Below are 22,717 nucleotides of genomic sequence, written 5' to 3' on the forward strand. Positions count from 1 at the left end.
CTGCAATGATGATGATTGTGTTAGTTTATAGAACGAGCATGGAATCAGTGTTTTTTCCAAAGAGGCTTTCATAAAATATACAATCATTTTTCCTTTGTCACACTGTGTTCATATGGAAGTCTCTGTATGTGGAATTAAAATGGGTAGACTCTTTTATGAATGAACTACCCTAACATTTAAAGTACCTCTCCCAACTCTCTTATAAATGAGTCTCCTCTCTTGGGGATAACAACAGTTTTTTTTCGATTATTTTTCGTCACTGTCTTCTCTTGAATTCTACAGCACTTGCCCATATCCTTGATTTTTGGAACCACATTCTGTTAGTCTACCCACCCAGCAGGAAGTTGTTGATCACATTTTATCTTCACAAAACAGAGAGGAAGAGTAGGAAGTGAGCTGAGACTATAAAACCTTAAAGCTCATCCCCAGTGACGTACTTCCTTTCCTTAACAAGGCTGTAATTTCTAAGATTCCCATAATATCCCCCAAATAGCACCACTGACTAGAAGCCAAGTGTTCAAATACATGAGTCTATGTGAAAAGTTTCACATTCAAACTCTCACAGTTAATCAATTGATCCTTTTCTGCTTTTATAACCCTTTCCTCCTCAGCCTAAGGTCCATGATCCATTATTTAAACATTCTTTTACCAACATGTTCAAGTGTGTTGCTTATTTTACAAGTGATCCTATAATTCTTTAGCCTTGATTCATTCTAATCCCCCATTTTCTTTATTCTTACATTCAGAAACCTGACCGAACCTATATGTGAAATCATACAAATGTTACCCTACAAATCCCTCAACAACTCCTCAAAATATCCTTGTTTCACATGTAAGTTTATTTAAAAATGTAAACAGTGGTTGAAGGTTTTTGCACCTTCTCATTTAATCCTCCTACCTGATAAAACACACCTCATGTCAATGACAGGCATTTTGTTGAACTGCCAATGGAGACCAAGGGAAAAGAGATGGCTAAGCTAGAGAATATAAACATTTGACATATTTCTGCATATATGCCAATAAATCAAGACAACAAATTGATGGAAAGATTATAAACCGAGGAGCATAAAAATTTGGTGCATGCTATCAGTACATAATTAAAGTGGCTAGAGGCATCTTAAAAGAAAGTAAGCACATCACAAATACTAATTTCTAATGAATCAATGTTAGAAATCAGCTTAGAAAATTAATTTTGTCTCACTCTTCATTGTTACCAAGATACAAATAAGGCACTTTATCTGCAGGTTTCTCTTGACATTTTCATGACAATAAAATGGTCCCACTTTATCCATTCATTGACTAGGAATTCATGGGAAAGCATAACCTATGTGAGGGTCTGTTGCCCCCTGCCATGTGAGCCTAGAGAATCCTGAAGTTAGTATCGCCCCTTGCATACATCAATGATAATGTATGCAGCTAATGAATCATGCCTAGAGAAGCCAGTCTAAATGTCATCTCTACTACATCTCACAAAAGAAAGCTTGAGGGTTTTCTTGTTTGTTTGATTTTTTTGTTTGATTTTGTTTTGTTTTGTTTTGTTTTTTTAACAATCCAACTTAAACGTTTTCCTTCTGTTCTCAGGGAACTTGTCTTTCTGCCTCTCATTGCTTTAGCTCAGCATACCATGCATTTAAGAGTTAACAGACACAGGTACACTTTAGGCAGGGTAAATTAAGTCCATTTATAAACTCTTGCACCAATGAGTTTTCTCAGTGGGTTCTTCTAAAGTCATTTAGCTCAAGAATGTGTGTAATTGTGATACATGGAGACAATTCTCTACAGGAACACTGGGATTCAGTATAAAGTGCATGTAGTGCAGGTGCTGATGTGAGACGTGAAGGACTGGATGAAGTCAAAAGACAGTTCCTCCCCGGGAACACGCTTCTCTAAAATCTGAGTCATCTGAAGTCAGGAGAGTTTCAGAGGAAGCTCTGAGGAAGAAGGGTAAAGAATAACAGAGTTAATTAGGAGGGCTATTACCACTGGAAGGTTCATACAGGCAGGCAGGCAGGCCGGCAGAAACCCTAGTTAAATGGACTCTCAGGCATAAATCAGCAACTCTTACCAGCCACATAGGCAAATTGGCAGGCTTTACACAAAAAGGCATGGTTGGCTTCCCAAGTCACACCACTGGAGACTCAGGAACAAAGGAAAATGAGAAGTTGCAGTAGCAGCTGAGGTAGCCAGACTTCTAAAACAATGGCCCGTGGAGACTCCACTGTGCAGGGAAGGAGGCTGGTGACAGCTAGATCTTTCTGGGGGTGGTGTGGGGCAGGCACCTATCTTCACAATGTAATGGACTTATAATTGCACATATTTTTTGTAAGTTGACAATTAAGCCACTGGATGAATTTCTTCATAACTTGATGTTTCACGTGCTAGTCTCTCTTCTGAAAATCCCCCTGTCTGTTAGGTATGTGAGCAGAAGAAGATCCAGAAGCAGCAGACAGGCCTGCTGGCAGCTGGGTTTTCAGGTTCCAGGCCTATTTCTCCAGGAGATTACTTTCCCATTCATTTGCAGCTTTCCTCGGGCTTCCTCTTCTAGGGAAGGTAAGGGCTGCCTGCCCTCGAGGCCTCTGTGGAGACTCCAGAAAGCCAGATCCTTTGAACAGGCCTGTACTTGCTTTCCTGTCACTAATGGAGAGCCAGTTTTCCTCACACACTTTTCTAAAAGGAGGGTTGTGTGGGCCTCTCTCCACCTCTCAACACATCCGTTCTTTTTTTTTTTTTTTTTTTTTTTTTTTGCCAGGCTTCTTACATAGATTCTTCTTACATTTTCCACTGTGGCAGCTTCAGAAAAACCTTCTCCAATCACCTCACCTCAGCTGACACAGACTTTTCCCTTTCCTGAGCAACTGTCACATGTAGGCAAGCAAAGTGCACAAAGAGGGAAAAAGCCAAGTTAGAAGTCAGACAAGCCTGGACTTGAATGTCAGCTCTCAAATTTACAACCCAGGCAACTTTACAGCAATCTCATTGCCCAAAGGCTCTCATTGGTAAAGTGAATATACCTATCCATACATACTCCTTCCTTCATAGAAATGTATAAGGATTAAAAACTAAAATTAATCACAACCATAAATATTATAATGTGCTAGACTGTCAGTTAACTGTATAGAATCCTTGAGTTGTTTTGGAGATACCGAGAGGATCTGCAAAGGATGACCATGTAGTGGGTAGAGACAAATTGAAATTCAGAAACCTAGCAACCACAATTCTTGACATCAACCCATATACTGTAATATACTAATTGTAAAAATGTAACAAGAAACACACGTAACACAACAAATCCTGAAAGATACAGAGACATGAAGGATTTTTCCCAATGTGTGTCTATAGAGTATAGTGTATGTCATAAGAAGGATATAGACTTTAGAACAGAGAGAGGAGTTCTGGATTTGTTGCTTACTACCTTTGCATCTAGACAAAGTCACTCTGCATCTGTAGTTTCCCCATCTAAAATTGGGGATGGTTGTAGCACCGGCCTTATATAATTGTTATAAAGAATAAATGGTGTGCATACATCCTGAGAAAATGCCAACTAGCTTTTGATTTTTGAAAATGCCAACCTCCCTGGTTGATTGATTATATTCATCATTTGACATTCTTCTATACTGTTTAATACTGAAGTTTCTTTCTTCATTTGATGGCTCTCATATCCACCAGTGTATGAAAAGCATTAAGGACCAAAATCATCCTAAGCTTTTTAATAAGCCCTTAGCAAAATATTCATTCTGTAAAATAGCCCCAGTAGTTGAATTCCTAACCTTACTGAGCATATACTTGTTCCAGTCCTAGGTGAGGCCCTCAAATGCATTATCCCTTTCAAGCCTCACAAACTAGACTACTTTCTATGTTAGATAATAGATTTGATGTTTTCAGGAATGAATTCCTGACTGAGAAACGAGACACATAGCTTATCAGAGACTGATTTCAACAGGGAAAATAATTTCACATTGTTCCTGTCCCCTTTATTGGCTAGTAGAAATGTACCATTCCTCAACCTCTTTTTGAGATATCCTTGACTTGGTGACATTTTTTTTCAAATAATTGTCAGTGTTTGCATGTGGGAGCCAGAATCTTCCTCCAGGGGCTCAGCAGCATGAATCACCTTGAGATTCTTTTCCCTGGAACCTTTACCCTTGGCTCTTTCTCTCCCTCCTTTGTTTTATTCATCATATTCAAACCTCAGAGGACATGTGAGGTGGGACTGTATAACAACAGTGCTTTTTAGCATATGTAGGGCCAGAGAGGGAAAAATGCAAATTGTGAGTAATGAAATTAACCCTGGGGCTTCATTTGAATGGCCAACAACTCATAATGCAGGCATGTTGAACCATGTATCTGTCTTCATTATTTTCATGATTGCGGCTTTATAATTGCTTCTGATGAAAAGCAAGGAGATGAAAATTCAACAGTGAAACACAACCAACAACCCTTGGTGTGTGGGAAGTGCACTGTACTAAAGAATTTACTTTCCCAGACAAAAGGATGAAAATAAGTGGGTTTGCTGCTATTGAATTCAAAGAAATTGAACTCAGCTTCTCTCTGTAGTTCAAGTTTCCGGCAAATAATCTACAGTGTAAATGTAGCAGGATTTTTTTTTTTTTTACTGAACAGATAACCATGTGTTGTGAATGGGATATAAATTAAGGATACACTTTTCTCTCTGAACCTATATGTAAGCAACTTCTCCTATCTCCCTTTGCACTGCAGCTCTATTTCCATGTGTGGAATGAGATGCTTTGAAATAAAGCCATAGAAACTTTCATCTGGTCCAGCAGTGTGAAATCACTATGGGTAGAGGGAGGACAATAATACTATGTGGCACTTTAATTGAGTTTAGGTTGATACCACAATTCAAGAATATCAATTTATATTACCTCCATTAAGGACAAGCTATTGGACATAGCAGTCTGAGGTAGAAAAGGCTGGAAGGCACACACTGTGTTAGGCCTGCTTGAATAGTACCACAGAACAATTGACCACTTCTAATTACCCAAACAGGCACCATTATTTAGTCCATGTGATCTGCTGGGCTCTCTATTAGATATTTTCTTTAGCTTGTTGTATTTAATCGTCACAACAACCTTGCACAAAAACACAACTTGACCTTAATTTTATAGATTTGTCAACTGTTAGTCAGGAGCATTAAGGAATTTACTCCCAGATTACCAGCCTTCTAAATTACCCATTAAAGACTGGAGATGGTCTCTTTGAATGGAAAGTCTATGCGTTTTCAAGTCTGATGTGCTACAAAGAGAGGAAGTGATCACTTTCAGCAGGATTTCTTTGATTTCTTGACTAAGGGTTTTACACTAACCCATAACCCATTCTGCTGGGATGATTACCAATAGTAGCTTTAATATCAAAGAGAGCTGGAAAGTCTCTACCCTTGACACTTAGTTGTAGAACCATAAATAATATGGTTATTTGTGTCTTAATTCTTTCATCTCTAAAATAGTGGTATTAATTATGGTAGATAGACTATCAAATTCAAGTACAGGCTTAATGATATCACTTATGTAATGTATCTGGTATATGCGAAGTACTCAATAAAACTTAGCTGTGATTATTAGTGTATTCTATAGTAGCTTAGCATGTAAAGAAATTTCTGTATCCTCTCCTTGATACCCATGGCTTAGAACTCCAGTATAAATGCAAGTGTAATATTTACCCCCTAGTTTCCCTGTAAGCTCTGTTCTAGCTACAGTACTTATTAGCTTTAGGGGGCTTCAAACTCTCAAAGATATACTACATCAGAGGGAAAAGATGCCTTAGAGAAAGAAGGATCTCAGAGTTTTAAACTGAACATAAGAGTTTTCTCCCCCAAATAACCCAATTCACAGAATGAGCCCTTCAATGCATCTGCCTTAGGCAGCTATTCACATTCCTTGTGGTCATGTTCCCTGCGAACTTAGTTATTAGGTCATGTCTCACGCAGACTTTTTAAGTCTCCTTCCCAATACCTTGCCACATTGTTACTACAAAGATCTGCACTATTTCAAATACTGTGCAAGAGGCCAAATTCTAAGTTTAACATACTTCATTCACTATAAATGCCAAGTCCCTAGCCCTAACCCTAGCCCTGAAATATTTAGTGTGCATGCACAACACAGCTGTACCTGTCATATATTTTTAATTACAATGGGGTTGTTTTTTGCTGTAAAGCAATTGTACAGGTTTTATTTCAACAAGATAAGCAGAATCAAAGTTTATAAAGAATGAGCCTCATCCCTAGGGTCATACAGCTTAGAAATATTGGGTCAAGTGTCCAATTTATAAAATTGTCCTTTTTAAAAAAACAAAACTCCATAACAAAAAAAAAATTATGATTTTGTTCTAAAGAGAATAGAACATGAAATTGGGTAGGTAGGGAGGTGGGAAGATCTTGGAGAATTTGGTGGAAGAGTAAGAATATGATCAACGTATATTGTCTGAAAAAGAAGGTAATTAAATATATATCCTGAAGGTTACTGGAAACCTTAGAATTTGGAAATTGGAATTTGGAAAAAGAAAGTTTCTTGTCTAATTTGTTCCACAGGCAAGCATTTATCTTAAGTGGTTAGGACAAGGGAAGCCCTGTCCCAAAGGTAGTAGCAGCACAGTACACACAGTAGCAATATTTCTTAGGGAGGGGGTCCAGGGGGTACAAGAATGATAAAAGTTGGTGCTCGAAACATTAAAAGAAGACCAAATTGACATATCAGGCAACCAGATATACTCATTCATTAGTGAAAATCTCTCATTGCAGAGAGTTTCTTCACCTCAGGAAAAGTTCATTGTCTTAAAGCAAAAATGGTAATTGTCATCAAACCACAAGGCAAAAGTTACCTCCTTCATGCTGCTACCTCTAATTGGAATTACCTTTCCCCCCAAAAAGAAACTTTACATTATTTTGAATGAATAAAGATGGTGAACCTACAAAATGTTAATATTTTACAGAATTTAGAAAAGTAGTAAATATCAAAGATGGCCAAATCAAGATTAACAATTATTTCAATAAGCAAGGATAAAACACTTAAACTAAAAGGATTGAATTCAATGGAAAAATGCACTAACTCCAGCACTTGGCTGCAAAATATCAATTTCACAAGTACCACATAGGGAGAGACAAGAGTTGATGACCATTTGTGTGAAATAGACCTGGAGATTTTAGCTGGCCTCAAGATCAATATGAGCCAGCAGTGAGATGTCACTGTTAAAGATGCCAATACAGCCGAAGTTTGTCCATTTCACAAAAAGCAATCATCTGAAAATACCCTGTTTCAGTCCAACTACATCTGTGGTATTGTTTTCCATGTTTAAAAAAAAAAACAATTACAAAGTATATTAAGTTCAAAAAAGATCAACGAAAATGGTAAGAGAACACAGAAAATATAGTTTATATTACCTGAAAGACCTAGGTGTCTTTTACATTGGAAAAAAAAAAAGAGTAGATAATGTAACACTATCTCTAGAAATGGAAAGAATCAGGAAGTATAGTGAAACACAGGGAACTGAGAAATTCTGTCTAGTGTGTCTAATACATATGCAACAATAGATGACTGAGTTCTTGAGAATATATAATTAAACTAGCCAAATGAGTGTTACGTAAGGGAAATTCCAGAAATAATATTACATCATTATTCCTGAAGTGTTCTAACAATTGGAAATATCTCCTTATCAATCAGAAAAGCCCTCAAACCACTGGTAATATTTAAACAAAAACTGCCTCTTTTCAGGATTATCAAAAATAAGGAACTGTAGAATTAGGTCTTAGAGAAGATTGCATGTTACAAAGGTGGGATTCTATGTCCTTATATATCCATAAATCCATAAGTTATCCACGGAACGTGCTTCATGTTCCTCAAGCAAATAACCTCAACTTTTTCATAAAATATTTAAGAACTCCATGACAGCAGAATCTGGCTAGTCTAGAGGGGAGTTTCCATGCTGGTTTTAGTGCAGAGGAGGATCACAAAAGGTTGTGAATAAATGAGTCCCTGATTCGATTTTTTAAATTAAGATTCCTCAAAAAAATCTAGAAAACTGTAGGTATGAAGAGGACAATGAGATTTAATTCAGAAACCTAAGTTCTAGATTGAGATTAACCACATTTTATCTTTGTACATAGGGCAGCTATTTTAAACATTAACATCAATATTCTATCTGGAAGACAAGAATAATATCTTTCTTGGCTATCACATGAAATAACATTGAATGGAAAGGTTTGCAGGTTTCAGAATGTTTATGTCTTTGTTACTGTTCTGTTGCTGTGGGGAACCACCATGACCAAGGCAACTCTTATCAAAGAAAGCATTTGACCTTGCTTTGCTTATAATTTTCAAGAGTTAGTTTATGATCAGCATGGTAGAAACCAAGGAGGCATATCACTCAAGCAGTATCTGAGCTTTCTTTACATCATGATCTCTAGGTAGCAGATAGAGAGAGACTGAGCCTTGCATGAGCTTTTTATAGCTCAAAACCCACCCTCAGTGAAACATTTCCTACAACAAGGTCATACTTTCTTTTTTTTTTTCATGCAAATCTTCTTCTTCGTTTTTTTTTAATTAGGTATTTTCCTCGTTTACATTTTCAATGCTATCCCAAAGGTCCCCCATACCCATCCCCCCAATCCCCTACCCATCCACTCCCCCTTTTTGGCCCTGGCGTTCCCCTGTACTGGGGCATATAAAGTTTGCAAGTCCAATGGGCCTCTCTTTGCAGTGATGGCCGACTAGGCCATCTTTTGATACATATGCAGCTAGAGACAAGAGCTCCGGGGTACTGGTTAGTTCATATTGTTGTTCCACCTATAGGGTTGCAGTTCCCTTTAGCTCCTTGGGTAATTTCTCTAGCTCCTCCATTGGGGGCCATGTGACCCATCCAATAGCTGACTGTGATCATCCACTTCTGTGTTTGCTAGGCCCCGGTATAGTCTCACAAAAGAGAGCTATATCTGGGTCCTTTCAGCAAAATCTTGCTAGTGTATTCAATGGTGTCAGCATTTGGAAGCTGATTATGGGATGGATCCCTGCATATGGCAATCACTAGATGGTCCATCCTTTCGTCACAGCTCCAATCCTTCCCACAGTTCCACTAACTGAGGACTAAAAATTCAAAATTATGAGCCATTTTCATTCAAATCACCACAGTTTTCATAAACTGTAAAGCACTCATTGGCCTTTGAATAAATGACAGACTACCTCTGTGACAGATTTCTGCTGCCATTAGTGTTAGCAATTCCCCCACTCCACCCATCTCCACCCCACTCAAATAATATACACTCCTCCAGGGGCTCAAGTCATATGATTCTTTATCCTCCATTTGCTTACAAATATGAATACAAGGAATTTCTTAATGGTATGCTGACAGATAGGAAATCATTTCATGATGTAAAGTTTGGGCTCCTTGTACAGCCTAGTAGACTGTCATTTTAGAATCCACTCTACCATTCTCACAAGTACTAACTAGGGTCCAAATTCCTTCCTACTATCACTATGCTGATCAAGAGAGACATCACAATTCCAGAGAGACTTCCTTTTACTCCAAAACAAATCTCATGGGTCTCTGTTTCCTTTCTCTGCAGTTTAATAACTGAGTTATTTTTGTTTTCTCCTGAAAACTGTTTCTTAGAGAGGCTGAGAAAAAATTACAGGCTGAAGTGTTAAACATTGGTATGTGTCTTTTTCTTTTCTTTTCTGGGTGTTATCTAATGATAAAGAACAAATCCTTCCTTATCCCAAAGGAATGAGGTAGTAAAGGACAGGCTTACCATTATTTGGGATAGAACTTTCTGGAATCCTTCACAAAATATTACATAATCAACATAGGCATAGACTGACTACTCTGAAAATAAAATTATCTTTGAACTCAGCCCTATTATATTCTGTATCTAAATGTGCATGCTTAGCTACATAAGCTAGTCCTGAAAATTTTAGTATCTGAGAATGCTGAGACACCAGCCATCTGTAGATTGTGGTCTGAATACTGATAACAAAGAGAGGACATGCGATCCTTCAATTTTTCTTCCTTATGATTTTCTCAGCTAAATATGGCACATGTAGTTATTTATTATGCAATTAAAACTTGTACATTCGAAGCACTGTGATTCACTGACTCTAAAGCAACACAAATATTTAAAGTATTATGAAAAGGCCATCTCTCCAAAAACTGTAGATTAAAAACATGTGCTAAAGCCCCTGGCAAAGTTTCATATTCAGACAGTAATACAATTTAAACATTTTTTGCAACCTTTTGACTCAAATAGTCATTCTTTATATTTAACTTCTCCCTGTACTTGCTCTTCTAAAGACAACTGGATAATAGAAGAATACATTAAATCAATGTAGTCAAACAGCTATGTATCACAAATCATCTCTTCAATACCAGTAGACACAGCCCTAAACTTGCATACAATGCTCAAGATAAATTTATGAAAACAGTGTTTGTCACAGCATCTGCTCTATTCTGAGAAAAGCATCGTGTTTTTTTTATATATAAAGTTTGTCATAATATATGGACTCTTACAGAAAAAAATAGATTACTCTTTTCTTCATAGTCTATTATAGCACTACAGAGAATCAACTTCCAGGCTCATAAGACCCATTTTCTAGCCTCATCTCTGTTATGGGTTCCTTGGAAACCACGTTTTCTCTCTAGGCTTCCCTTAATTCAACTTAAAATGAATGCAGTTGTATAAACCAATTGTTCCTATATTATGATCCATCAACATTAGACTATGACAAAATATCAGTGCTACCTGAAAAAAAAGAAGAAATTATTTTTAAAAATTCATTGAGCTAAAATATTCATTAAAAACTCTAGAATGTCTAGCATTTTTTATCTCAGACAAAAAAAATGTTAATTATTATTATGTAGTGGTAATAGGAATAGTAAATATTGGTTAATTAACTTCAATGGTAGCAAAAACTAAAGCTTGGTAAGCCCATATTAGTTCTTATGGATTGATTTTAATGTTTTGTTTTAGTTTGCAGTCCCATAGGAGGAACAACAATATGAACCAACCAGTACCCCCAGAGCTACCAGGAACTAAACTACCAACCAAAGAGTACACAAGGAGGGATTCAAGCCTTCAGCCACATATGTAGCAGAAGATGGCTTTGTGGAATATCAATGAGAGGAGAGACCCTTGGCCTTGTGAAGTCTCGATGCCTCAGTGTAGGGGAAAGCCAGGATAGGAGTTGGTAGGTTGGTGAGCAGGGGAAGGGGGGATGGGAGAGGGTGGGGTTCAGAGGGGAATTGAGAAAAGGGGATAAAATTAGAAATGTAAATAAAGAAAATATCTAATAAAAATGAAAAAAATTAAATAAAAAATTTAAGATAGAAAATAGTGATTGATATACTCACAAACACACATATATGAATATTCATCACACACAGCGCGCACACACACACACATATTTATCTATTGTTCTCTCTTTCTTCACTATGGATGTAATTTGACTAGCCACCTAAACTCTTGCAACTGACTTCCTCTGAAATCATGGATTGTAACTTTAAACTGTGAACTGAAATAAACCTTTCTCCCTCTAGTTGATTTTTCAGGGTAATTTATCACATGAAAAGAAAGGAAACTATGACTGTGGTTCATGCCTATAATTCCAGCTTTTGAGAGAGAGAGAGGCAAGAAATATGCTATAAGTTCAGGGCTTGTCAGGCCTACAAAAATAAATATTTTGTCTAATACATAAATAAATGTTATGAAAATTTACTTAAATGCTTTGAGATCTCCTCTAGTTCTTAAAACCCCAGGATTAGGCATTATATAACTACTTATTACCCAGTTTTCCTTACTTCTTTAGTGTCAACATTGAAATACTTTAAGAACTTTCTTTCGAAGCATTTAGTCTAGAAACACCTACAAATGGCTATATTACAATGAATCTGAAAGGGAAAGTAGTAGGGGTGGGAGATTTGTAGGGAAGGAAATAGGATGAATTTTGTCAAAACATATTATATGTATGCATACAATTCTCAAGCAATTAAAAAGTAGTCTAAAATTTTCTTTAACTCTATCAACTCAATTTTAATAAGCTCAAATCCACCTGTCTGAATGTTGGCCACCTATCAAATTGAAAGATTCATCTATGATTCCTCTCTTGCTCTCTCTCTGTGCCTCTCTCTGTGTATCTCTCTCTGTCTCTCTCTGTATCTCTCTGACTCAGTCTTTCTCTGTCTCTCTGTCTGTCTGTCTGTTTGTCTGTCTGTCTGTCTGTCTCTCTCTCTCTCTCTCTTTCTCTGTCTCTCTCTCTCACACACAAACACACACACACAAATACACACAAAGGACACATACAAGGATACTTCATTCTATATACCCAATAATTTGGAACTATCAATAGTATAAACTTTAAACAACTCTCTCTCCCCAACAAGTCTCTCCTTTCTCAGTCCTAAACATTATCCAGTTTCCAAATAAACCCAACTTGCTACCGTTACAGTAGGACAACTACCTTTTTAATACACAATGGCATTACTCTATCATATAAATACAATTGTGTATTATTCTTAGAAATCTTTCTGTAGTGTTTTTTTTTGGAGCTTTTCTAAGCAAATTGTGATGAGAAATGGTATTGATATATAATAGTATATATACAAATCAGAATAACCACTGTCCTAAAAATAGGCTTTATTCTTCATATTTAAATATCTTTTAAAAATAAACTAGCTGGTTTACTCTTAGAAGCACCCCCAAAAAGAATCTTTTGTATCTTTTGTCTCTGTATGTACATGTTTATGCATGTATACATTTATGTGTACACATATAATAGGTTTTTAAAATATTCTACTCCATGCACATCAATTAGTGGGACATCTATACCACACTATCTCTCCTTAAAGCTCGGAGATTATTATGTAATATGGGGATGAAAATATTGTAAGAGCCAGAGGTCAGGGAATGTGTAGGTGTAAATGTATCTTCTAGAAATGGCAGGATCACTGTATTCAGGAGCTCACAACACCTAAGATTGCCTGTATAAGACTCACACAAGATCAAGTCAGTCAACATTCAAGCATAGATTAGGGAGAAGTCCATTGGTTTTTACTTCTGACTGAGGAGTTGTTGGCAGTTAGTGGATAGTAGGGTGAAGGAGAATCAGTTTTCTTTAAGTGTATGACTCCTGGAATTTCAAGATCATGCTCCAGTGAATAAAACCATACCCAGAAGATTATGGACAATGGCCATATTGGACTGAGTATATTGCTATGAACAGTCAGAGACATGAAGTTTGGAAAGTGGTTGGGAGGGTGTAGGATGGACCTTGGAGGAATAAGGCAGAAGAGTAGAGTCATGAATATGATCAAAATTCATTGTTTGTGTGTATAAAGTTCTAGAAGAATCAATCTGAATATGATATTAAGTCTATTCTAGGTCAAAGAGTGACTGACTATAATGACAACTCAAGTGTGGTTGTGATGTGTTCACAAACACTTCATATGAATGAAGATAGTTCCTGTAAATTTTATGTAATTTGCCTCATAGCTGGAGGAAATGAGTTTTTCAAATGAAAAAGAGTGTCAAAATCTGGATTGGGCCCTGAAGACCTGACATAATGGTTAACAGCACTCATTGGACCCATGTTCAATTCACAGTACCCACGTGATGGCTTACACCCATCCATAACTCTAGTTCTTGGGGATTCAATGCCCTTTTCTGACCTCTGCAGACTCCAGACATGCATATGGTACACATGCATACATATAGGCAAACCACTCATACATATACAATAAGACAATACAATTTTAAATCATTTAATCTGGATAGGTACTGTAGACAATAGTCTCTATGTAAGAAAAGGGTTCTTGCTTTCCTGATTCAAAGACATTTGAAATAATGAGCTCTTTCCTTCTTAATGAAAACCTTTAAAATGAATGTTACGCTTTGACATAGAAGTGCTATTAGAAAAAGAATGGCTTTTATTCATTACTATCTTTCAAGACCATGGATATTACCTGACGAGTCAGTGAGTAGTAAGTTTTCTTGCCACTCATTCTAATCTAATCCTTTGCTTCTCCCTGATATACGGTAAAGAACCTAGTATAAGGTAATCCCACAGAATAACACAGTTCATGACATTCAATGTTTGACTACTTAGCCATTGTCAGAACAGAAATAGAATGACTAAATCAAATTTGTACATTTTGGGGTACAGAAATGTTAGGCATTGGTAGTTAAATTGAAGGTATAAACTGCACCTATACTCTGGCATGGCTGTCACCTTTAGTAATGAAGAAGAGTAATTGGGTAGATTATTTAATCCCAGACACTGCTCACTGGAAAAAGGCTTTGATTGTCTGAAGACAAAAGAGAGTCAAAGTTATCAGCTTTGCCTAATTTGGGAATAGGTCAGGTGACTGTTCAAGGATAGCCAGATGTTCTCTAAGGAGAAGTCAAGGATGTCTGAATTTGCCTCTAATTTTAGGTTTGTAATGTTTTTAATTATGTAAAATCACTGATTAAGAAAGACAACTGTCACAGCAAGGAATAAAAAGTATGTAAACAATTCAACTGCATTATTATATTACAAAGAATATGTAGCAGGCAAAAACTTTCCACTGAAGATTCAATGATATCAGGAGAGGAAGACACTTGTTTCTCCCCTCAGGAACCCCCTCAAACAACTCATTCCACTATTGGTAAACTAACCTATGGCAAAATCCAAACAATGCCTGCTGAATGCTCATGAACCTTATCTGAGCTGAGCATTTCCTAAGCACCTTATAAGAAAGCAAGATGTAATCAGTGAGACCTCCATAATGCCCCCCACCTCTTTCTAAAATATGGAGTCATCTTTACTAGCTGGCAATGTAGAAGCCACTTTTCTAGTAATCTCGGTATGCTCAGATGTCAGTAGAGTTCATCAGAATATCTCATCTGCCAGAAAGGGACACTTGACTAAGCACCAGCCACTTGGAATAATTTATAAGCTGAGTCCCAAACATCTGGATGCTGGTTCAACAGCATCAACAAAGTTAGAAGTGGTTATCCCAGATTTTTCTAGGAGAAAACAGTTTCCTTGTTTGTTAACATCAAATAATCATGTTGCTCAAACCCAACACAAGTTAAGAATATAGAAAACTGTGCCTAGATATGAAAGCCCAGTAAAAATTCCCAGTTCTGTGCTATGAAGATAATTTTTGGCAAAGATAAGATTTAATTTATCCTCATAGCATGTGTCTCCTCGGCGAAGTACCAAATGGCCCTTTCTTCACTAGCCAAACTAATGGAGAAAGGATACATCCACAGATGGCAACAAGACCTGTATTGAGCCAATCATTATAATCTTCTCTCCCACCAATGTTTTTACCATACATCAAGCAGCTATCAAAGTACCAGAATAATACCCAGAAGGCATGCAGCAGAAGGGAGGTGTGGTCTGGCTTGTCAAACTCTGGATGGTTATTCCTGAGTAATTAAAAGCTGACTTAAACATCAGTCGTTCATAACCTTACATATAAGGCCAGTTCTTGACTACGTTTATACAGCTCGTTAATTCTACCTCCTAACTGCTCCAATTACTGAGTAATCTTATGCTATACTAAACTGATAAAATTTTTGATAAACTCAACACTAATGTTACTTGTCTCTTCATATTTTCAAAGAAGATTTCAACAAATAATAGTCCTAAGATGTCAGACAGAAGGCAAGCTAATTAAAGGCAAACTCTCCAGAACAGACATTAAAATTCTACACTTTTCAGTATTACTCCAGCTTTTCTCGAGAAAGTTCCTTTATTGCTGTGTTTTCTTTGCACTGCAGTAGGTAACTAGACCTAGATGACTGGACTTCAGGTAGTAACAGTTGTAGAGGAATTTTAATCCAGCAGCATGGCTACTCTGCCAAGGAATCACACCTAGGTCTGTGTGATCCAGCTAGAATACAGACATGCCCATAGTACACACTGTTAATCCCTAACAATGATGTCTAACTGAGAGGCAGCAAAGTGATGGATCAGAGAAGGATTTGACAGAACAAGTCAGAGATCAGATATGTCCAAATATACAGGAAAGAGGGGTTACTTAAGAGTTGGACAGGGAGAGAGAGTCAACTGAGTTCTGTCAGTGGTTTTCAGTTCAGTTCAGTTTGATGCAGTTCAATTGAGTGCAGTTGAGCTCAGTTCAGAACAGAGCAGTTGAATTCAGAGCAGTTCAGTTCATGGAGTTCAGAAGCAGTCTTTCTAAGCAGAGCAATTCATTCAGAAGCCAGACAGAAGCCAATTTGAATTAGTCAGCTTGGAGAAGAGTTTGAGTCAGAACAGCTGAGTTGAACTAGCTAGCCAGAGTTCAGACAGTAAGGCTCTGAGACAACAATTTACAACTGGCAAATAAAAGTTATTTTTATAAACAATCTAAGTCAACATTGATCAGAAGAAATGCCATTTGCATGAGTAGCCCTGTTCACAAGTACATAGTACCTGACACAGACACATCTTAAATATAAACAAGAAGGGCAAAATCTTATAGTAGATTAAGAGCATGATGGGTTATGTGTTTGAATACTAGTGTTGCATATATATATATATATATATATATATATATATATATATATATATATATAATGCAACTCACAGTTGCATTATAAACTGATATGTAGGATTTTGTGCATGTGTGTAGTCTTAGGCAGAATTATGATCACAGGTAAAATTTCTCTAAACTCTGAAACTTATGAATAAATTACCTAATGTGATGAAAATAACTTAGCAGGTGTGATTTAAGTCAAAGAATTTAACATGTTGAAAATATCCCAGATTTTCTACGTGGATTTTAACATAATCAAGGAGTCTCTGATGGTAGAAGAATGAAGTAAAAGAGAAATGACTACAAAATAATAGTCAGAGAAATGCATTGCTACAAGTTTGGAGATAGAGAAAAGAGGTCATGAACCAAGAAAAAAAATCATCTTCTAGAATCTAAGAGGTTAAAGGGGGCAAATATAAATTGATTCTCTCCTAAATCATTTACACAGGAAGACAATCCTGCCAACGTCTTGCTCTTGACTCAAAGACACATATTCCACATAAACAGATATTCAAATGCGGGATAATAGTCACATTTGTCTCTAGTTTGTATGCTTATAGATTGGCTTTAGCTGTTTGTTGTCTTTCAGTTATTAAATGTTTCAGTGAAACAGAATAGTATAGGTATAAGTAAATTGTGTGTGTGTGTGTGTGTGTGTGTGTGTGAACACATATAATACTTACTATATATAGTTTCCGAATTCCCTTGACAACCTTCGTCCAATTCTCTTAACCCTGAGTTATCTAGTGTTCTTACTTTGGACTTTAATACTTCTTCATATTGTTTTAAAAATTCATCACATATGCATATAGTGTGATCTAAAAGGGATATTAAGTGCTTCTGATGCTCTTATTTGGTATACATAACATTACATTCTATATGCTACCTTAAAACTTGTTTTTTTTTATATTTTAAAATAAATATTTGTGTTTTCCATATTTATTCCTAATAGCATTTTCATTTCAGTTTTGGTACAGTGACCACACTACAATACTATGGAACTACATCAGTACTGATTTGACTATTCTTTTCTTACATGTTCATTTGTAATGGTTCTGCTATTTTAAGCTTTAAAATAATATTTCAGTTAACTACTTACACAAATAGCTATCTAATGTTTTTCTGAAGGAGTGTCTTTTGGATTTAGAGTAAAATATGAACTTCCAAACTCACAGAGCATATGAATCATTACAAAGTGTGTCAATTCTGGATTGTCACTGTGATAAAATATCACAATCAAGGTAAACTTAAGTTTATTTGGGCTTATGGTTTCAGAGCAATAGTACTTAATGGCAGGGCAGGCATTACAACAGATGACCATAGCAGAAAGCTGAGATGAGATGTCACATGTCCATTTAGACATAACAAGCAGACAATGCAAAGTGGAAGTTAGGCATGACTATAAACTCTCAAAGCCTACCAGCTCTAATGACATACTACCTCCAGTAAGAATCCACCTCTTAAAAGTTCTGAAACCTCCCCAAACCACCTCCCCTGACCAAGTATTCAAATAAATGAGCCTATTATGGGGGATGTTTCTCATTCAAAACACCCCACTAAATTACATCTTGTTGTTGGTTTAGTTTGAGAATGGGGTCTTGCTCTCTAACTAAGGCTGGCCTGAGAATTCTATACACCTCCAGGATACCCTAGATATAATCATCATAATATTTAAAAGTATCTACTTTCATAAAGCATTTTGTTAAGTATCATTAAAATAGGACAAACACATGGGTAATTTCTACTTTAAATGTTTAATTCTTATCGATGAATCACTGACGTAAAAACTGGAGAGTTTCTAACATAACAACCAGTGATAAAACTGTACTTACCCCAGAAACATCCATGCTACAATCTCAAGCTGCTAGTGAAGTCACTGTAATCAATTGTATAATTCAATATTCTTCAGAAAGACTCACGGAAAACACTATTTATACTATATGTAGGAAAATGTGTGCACATTTATTCAAAGTATATGATATAATTTAGTTTGCTAAGATGGAAAACTCATTGCTTTGAGATTACAAGAACATCTGTAGTTAGGCTCCAGGGGCTACTACAAAGGAAGTAGCTAATCATGGAAGGGAAATCCAACTTGTTGTGCCTCATTAATCGTGAGACCAAAGTACAAAGTCACTAGAGATAGATATCATACTCCAGCAGGAATGAGAGAACTGGGGTGTCACTAAAATTGGTGTCCTTTGAATATTGAGTAGACAACTCAACAGTCATTACCTCACACAACCTCAGAATCTGCCTCCTTCAGATACTTGCTGTAACTTCAATCACCCAATAAAGAGCTGTCCAAAGAGAAATAGAATCCAGAAATCATCATACTTCATAGAGTAAATATTTGCTAAGAATCACAGACTCTACATGTATCTAGAGCAATTAAAATAAATATGTTCTAAAATATATAATATGTTTAAATTTCCATCTCTCTTGCTTCTCAAAATGAGAAATATCATTTGAACTTTTAAGGTTGAGATTATGTATTTAGTAGGTGGCTTCTTATAAATTACTTAACATATATACACAGCACTTCTCATGAACACTCATAGCATCTAGTTTGCATTACTTCAATATTTCTTTTTAAATAAGAACTTAAAAACTGTTTTAAAGGATTAAATGAAAACATGAGTAAAATTTCAAAAATTATATTATAGTAGAAGAGGCTGTTAAAATGAGAATAGAAAACTCAAAATCTGTGCAGAAATATTGGATGAATTTGGCTATATAAAATTAAACCTTTTATACAGGAAAAAATTTACTACTAAAAATGCAGAGGACAAATGACAGACTAAAAATATTTGTTTTTTACTTAAGAGAAAAATAAATTCTTTCATATTTAAAGAGCTATTAAAATTCAGTGAGAAAATGAAATAAATAGCAAATGAGTAGAAGACAGAAAAAGAAATTCAAATTACCAATAAACATACAAGTGCATACTCAAACTCACTTATACTTGAATAAAAAAATAAAACAATAAGATATAATTTTCCACTTGTCAGGTTGAAAAAGAATTACTAACATCATTAACACTTTAAAATCAGTGATTTAGTACAGGTGTGTGCACAAACATTATATATGCATAGAAAATATCTAAAGCTGGGCGTGGTGGCGCATGCCTGTAATCCCAGCACTTGGGAGGCAGAGGCAGGTGGATTTTTGAGTTCGAGGCCAGCATGGTCTACAGAGTGAGTTCCAGGACAGCCAGGGCCACACAGAGAAACCCTGTCTTGAAAAACCAAAAAAAAAAAAAAAAAAAAAAAAAACCCAAACAAAAAGAAAGAAAGAAAGAAAGAAAGAAAGAAAGAAAGAAAGAAAGAAAGAAAGAAAGAAAGAAAGGAGGGAGGGAGGGAGGGAGGGAGGGGAGGGGAGGGAGGGAGGGGAGGGGAGGGAGGAAGGAAGGAAGAAAGAAAGAAAGAAAATATCGAAAAAAGATACAAAGGAACCTTAATAGTGAAACCTAACTAGGGTAGGTAGTGAAAGAATAATAGTTTTACTTTACTTTTAATCTATTCTAATTTTTATTGCTGTGTTAACAGGCCATGACCAAAAGCAACTTGGGAAAATATTATTTGGCTTACATTTTCAGGTCACAGTCTATCACAGAGAGAACTCCTGGGAGGAACTTAAGAACCTCGATGAACAAACCATAGAGGAACACTGCTTGCTGCTTCTCTCACAGGCTCAGGTTTAGCTTGTGTGTGCTTGCTTTTCTTTTCTTTTCCTTCCTTCCCTCCTTCCTTCCTTTCTTCCTTCCTTCTTTTCTTTCTTTTTCTTTTTCCTTTTGTTTTTGTTGTTGTTGTTGAGACAGGCTTTCTCTGTGTAACCCTAACCCTGTCATGTTGTCACAGAACACACTCTGTAGATCTAGCTGGCCTTGAATTCAGAGATAGGCCTTTCTGCATCCCAAGTGCTGGAGTTAAAGGCTTTAGCTTGCTTTCTTATAGAGTCTTAGGCCACCTAAGGATGAGGCTACCCACAGCGGGCTGGCTCTTCCTGCATCAATTAATAAACAAGACTGTCTTCCACAGACGTTTCCACAGACGTTCCCACAGGCCCACCTGATCTACACAATTTCTCAATTGAAATTTTCCTTTCAATCTACTGTAAATAGTGTCATATTCACAATTAATGCCAAAACATTACCGTTTGCTTTTTGTACCAATTCAATTTTTAAACATGACTAACATTACATTTTAAATGCAAAAGAGATGGTTGGTAATAAGAACAAAAAACAATAAGGGTAAATGACAGGTAGAGAAGAGTCTGTAAAGTAGGTGTAGGGAGGGCAATAGAACACATGATATATGAAAGTAGAAAGGGAAATACTGGAGACAGAGGGAACACCAGAGATGGAGAAGAGAGTAGGGAGATAGAGAGCTGGGGAGAGGAGCATTATGAAAATTCCATAAACTTTGTATTTATCTATGTATTTATTTTAATTATCTTACAAAATAGCAAGTTTTAAATAATTAAAATTTTATGAGACAAAGTAAAAACCTGTCTTCCTTTCCACTATACCTGGTAACGTAATAAATAGTTTATTTGAAAGACTGCATAATGGCTCTGACAAATCCTGATATAATGTGCTTTTCCATTTGTTTGGTTAAAACACTTTTACATTTCTAAAAATTGAAAAGGAATAAATAGCTAAAGAAATGGGGCTGTCCTTCATGACTTTGGTGGGTGATAGGCAGAGAAAGGAGGACAAGGCTAAGATTCAAGTGTATTTTAAGCTGTTATGTTCTTACTGCTTCCAGAGATATTGTCCATATGCAGACAAGGAACAAAGTAGCTGTGAGTCCATAGGCTGCTCAGTGTGGCGATATGGTGCCTAGTTGTCCCTGCTTATTTTTATGCTGAAACTGTTGCCACATTACATTCTGTACTGAAATGCTCTGGGTTAATTTGACAATTTTCATTTTCATGCACATTAATTGTAATTGCACTTTAACTTTTAATCCTTTTCTGAGGACTACAGGTGGAAAACATTATCATTAACTGTTTACCAAGTAAACAAACATTTGGAATAGGTTTATTAACATAAAATGAAAGAAAGCAGACATCTGCTAGGAAAAAATATGTTTTGAGCAATTCTGACAGGATTAAGTCTCTTTTTCTTCCAACTCAACCTGTAAAGTCTTAATCCCCATCTAGATGCTGACATATTACTCGAGAGACACTGCATGCTTGTTTCCATAAGAGATACAGCATACAGGTTGAGAACAAAAAGGAAAGCTGTGTTTTCATGCCTATTCAAATCTTGGCACTATGATTTTGGGGCAATGTGCACATGTAAGAATATTGCATACCTCTCTGAGTTCCAACCTCCATTTCCTTATATATAAAACTGAAACCTGAAAAGACCAAAAGAATCTGTTAGAAAAGTTAATCAAAGTGATTGATACATAAAATATTTAATCCAGTACCTGGAACATGGTAAATAACCTGTAAATGTGAATAATCAATTCAACTTCAAAGGCCTAGAACTACATTAAGATATGTGAAGGATAATCTCCCCTCTTATATGGCTGAGAAGAACATGCAAGTTCCAAGATTCAGTTATTGAAATTCTATGTTGTTCATGGGCCAGTATTCATCTGGCTTCACCATCAAAGTAAAAGGGGTACAGCAGTTATGCTCCAAGCCACAAAGTTTTCATTGCCAACAGTCCATCCAATATGGAAACATTCCTAAAAACTAAAGGCAGGTCCCAGAGGAAAAAGAACAGGTCTTTAATGAGGTTGAACAGTCTCAAATCAACAACATATTTTATTTTCATAGCATATCTTCTCAAAACAAGGTGCTAATTACATTGTTAGAACTTTACAAAATAAGTACTGGTACTCCTTGATTTTGTTGATTTTGTACAGGCTAGGAAGACAGTCATTTCCTACTACAATGGAGGGAAGGCCTGTCCTTCCACAGATGTTCTCTGGAAATACAATTCATCAATCACATGCCTTACAAGTACAAGACAACTGTATCCATTGGTGCTAGAGCTGACAGTGGAAGGGAAGTTGATAATAGCTACACCAACTGATAATCTATTCCAGAAGTATGTTTATCCATTATGAATAGCAAAATGAGGGCAAATAAAAATTCCATAGACTTATAAAGTTGGGTTCTTAAAAGTGCAGCCAAAAGTCACCCTTCACTACACAGGAGCCACATGTGAGCTAGA

The sequence above is a fragment of the Mus musculus genome, chromosome X (genome assembly GCF_000001635.26).
Source record: "Mus musculus strain C57BL/6J chromosome X, GRCm38.p6 C57BL/6J".
Lineage (NCBI taxonomy): Eukaryota > Metazoa > Chordata > Mammalia > Rodentia > Muridae > Mus > Mus musculus.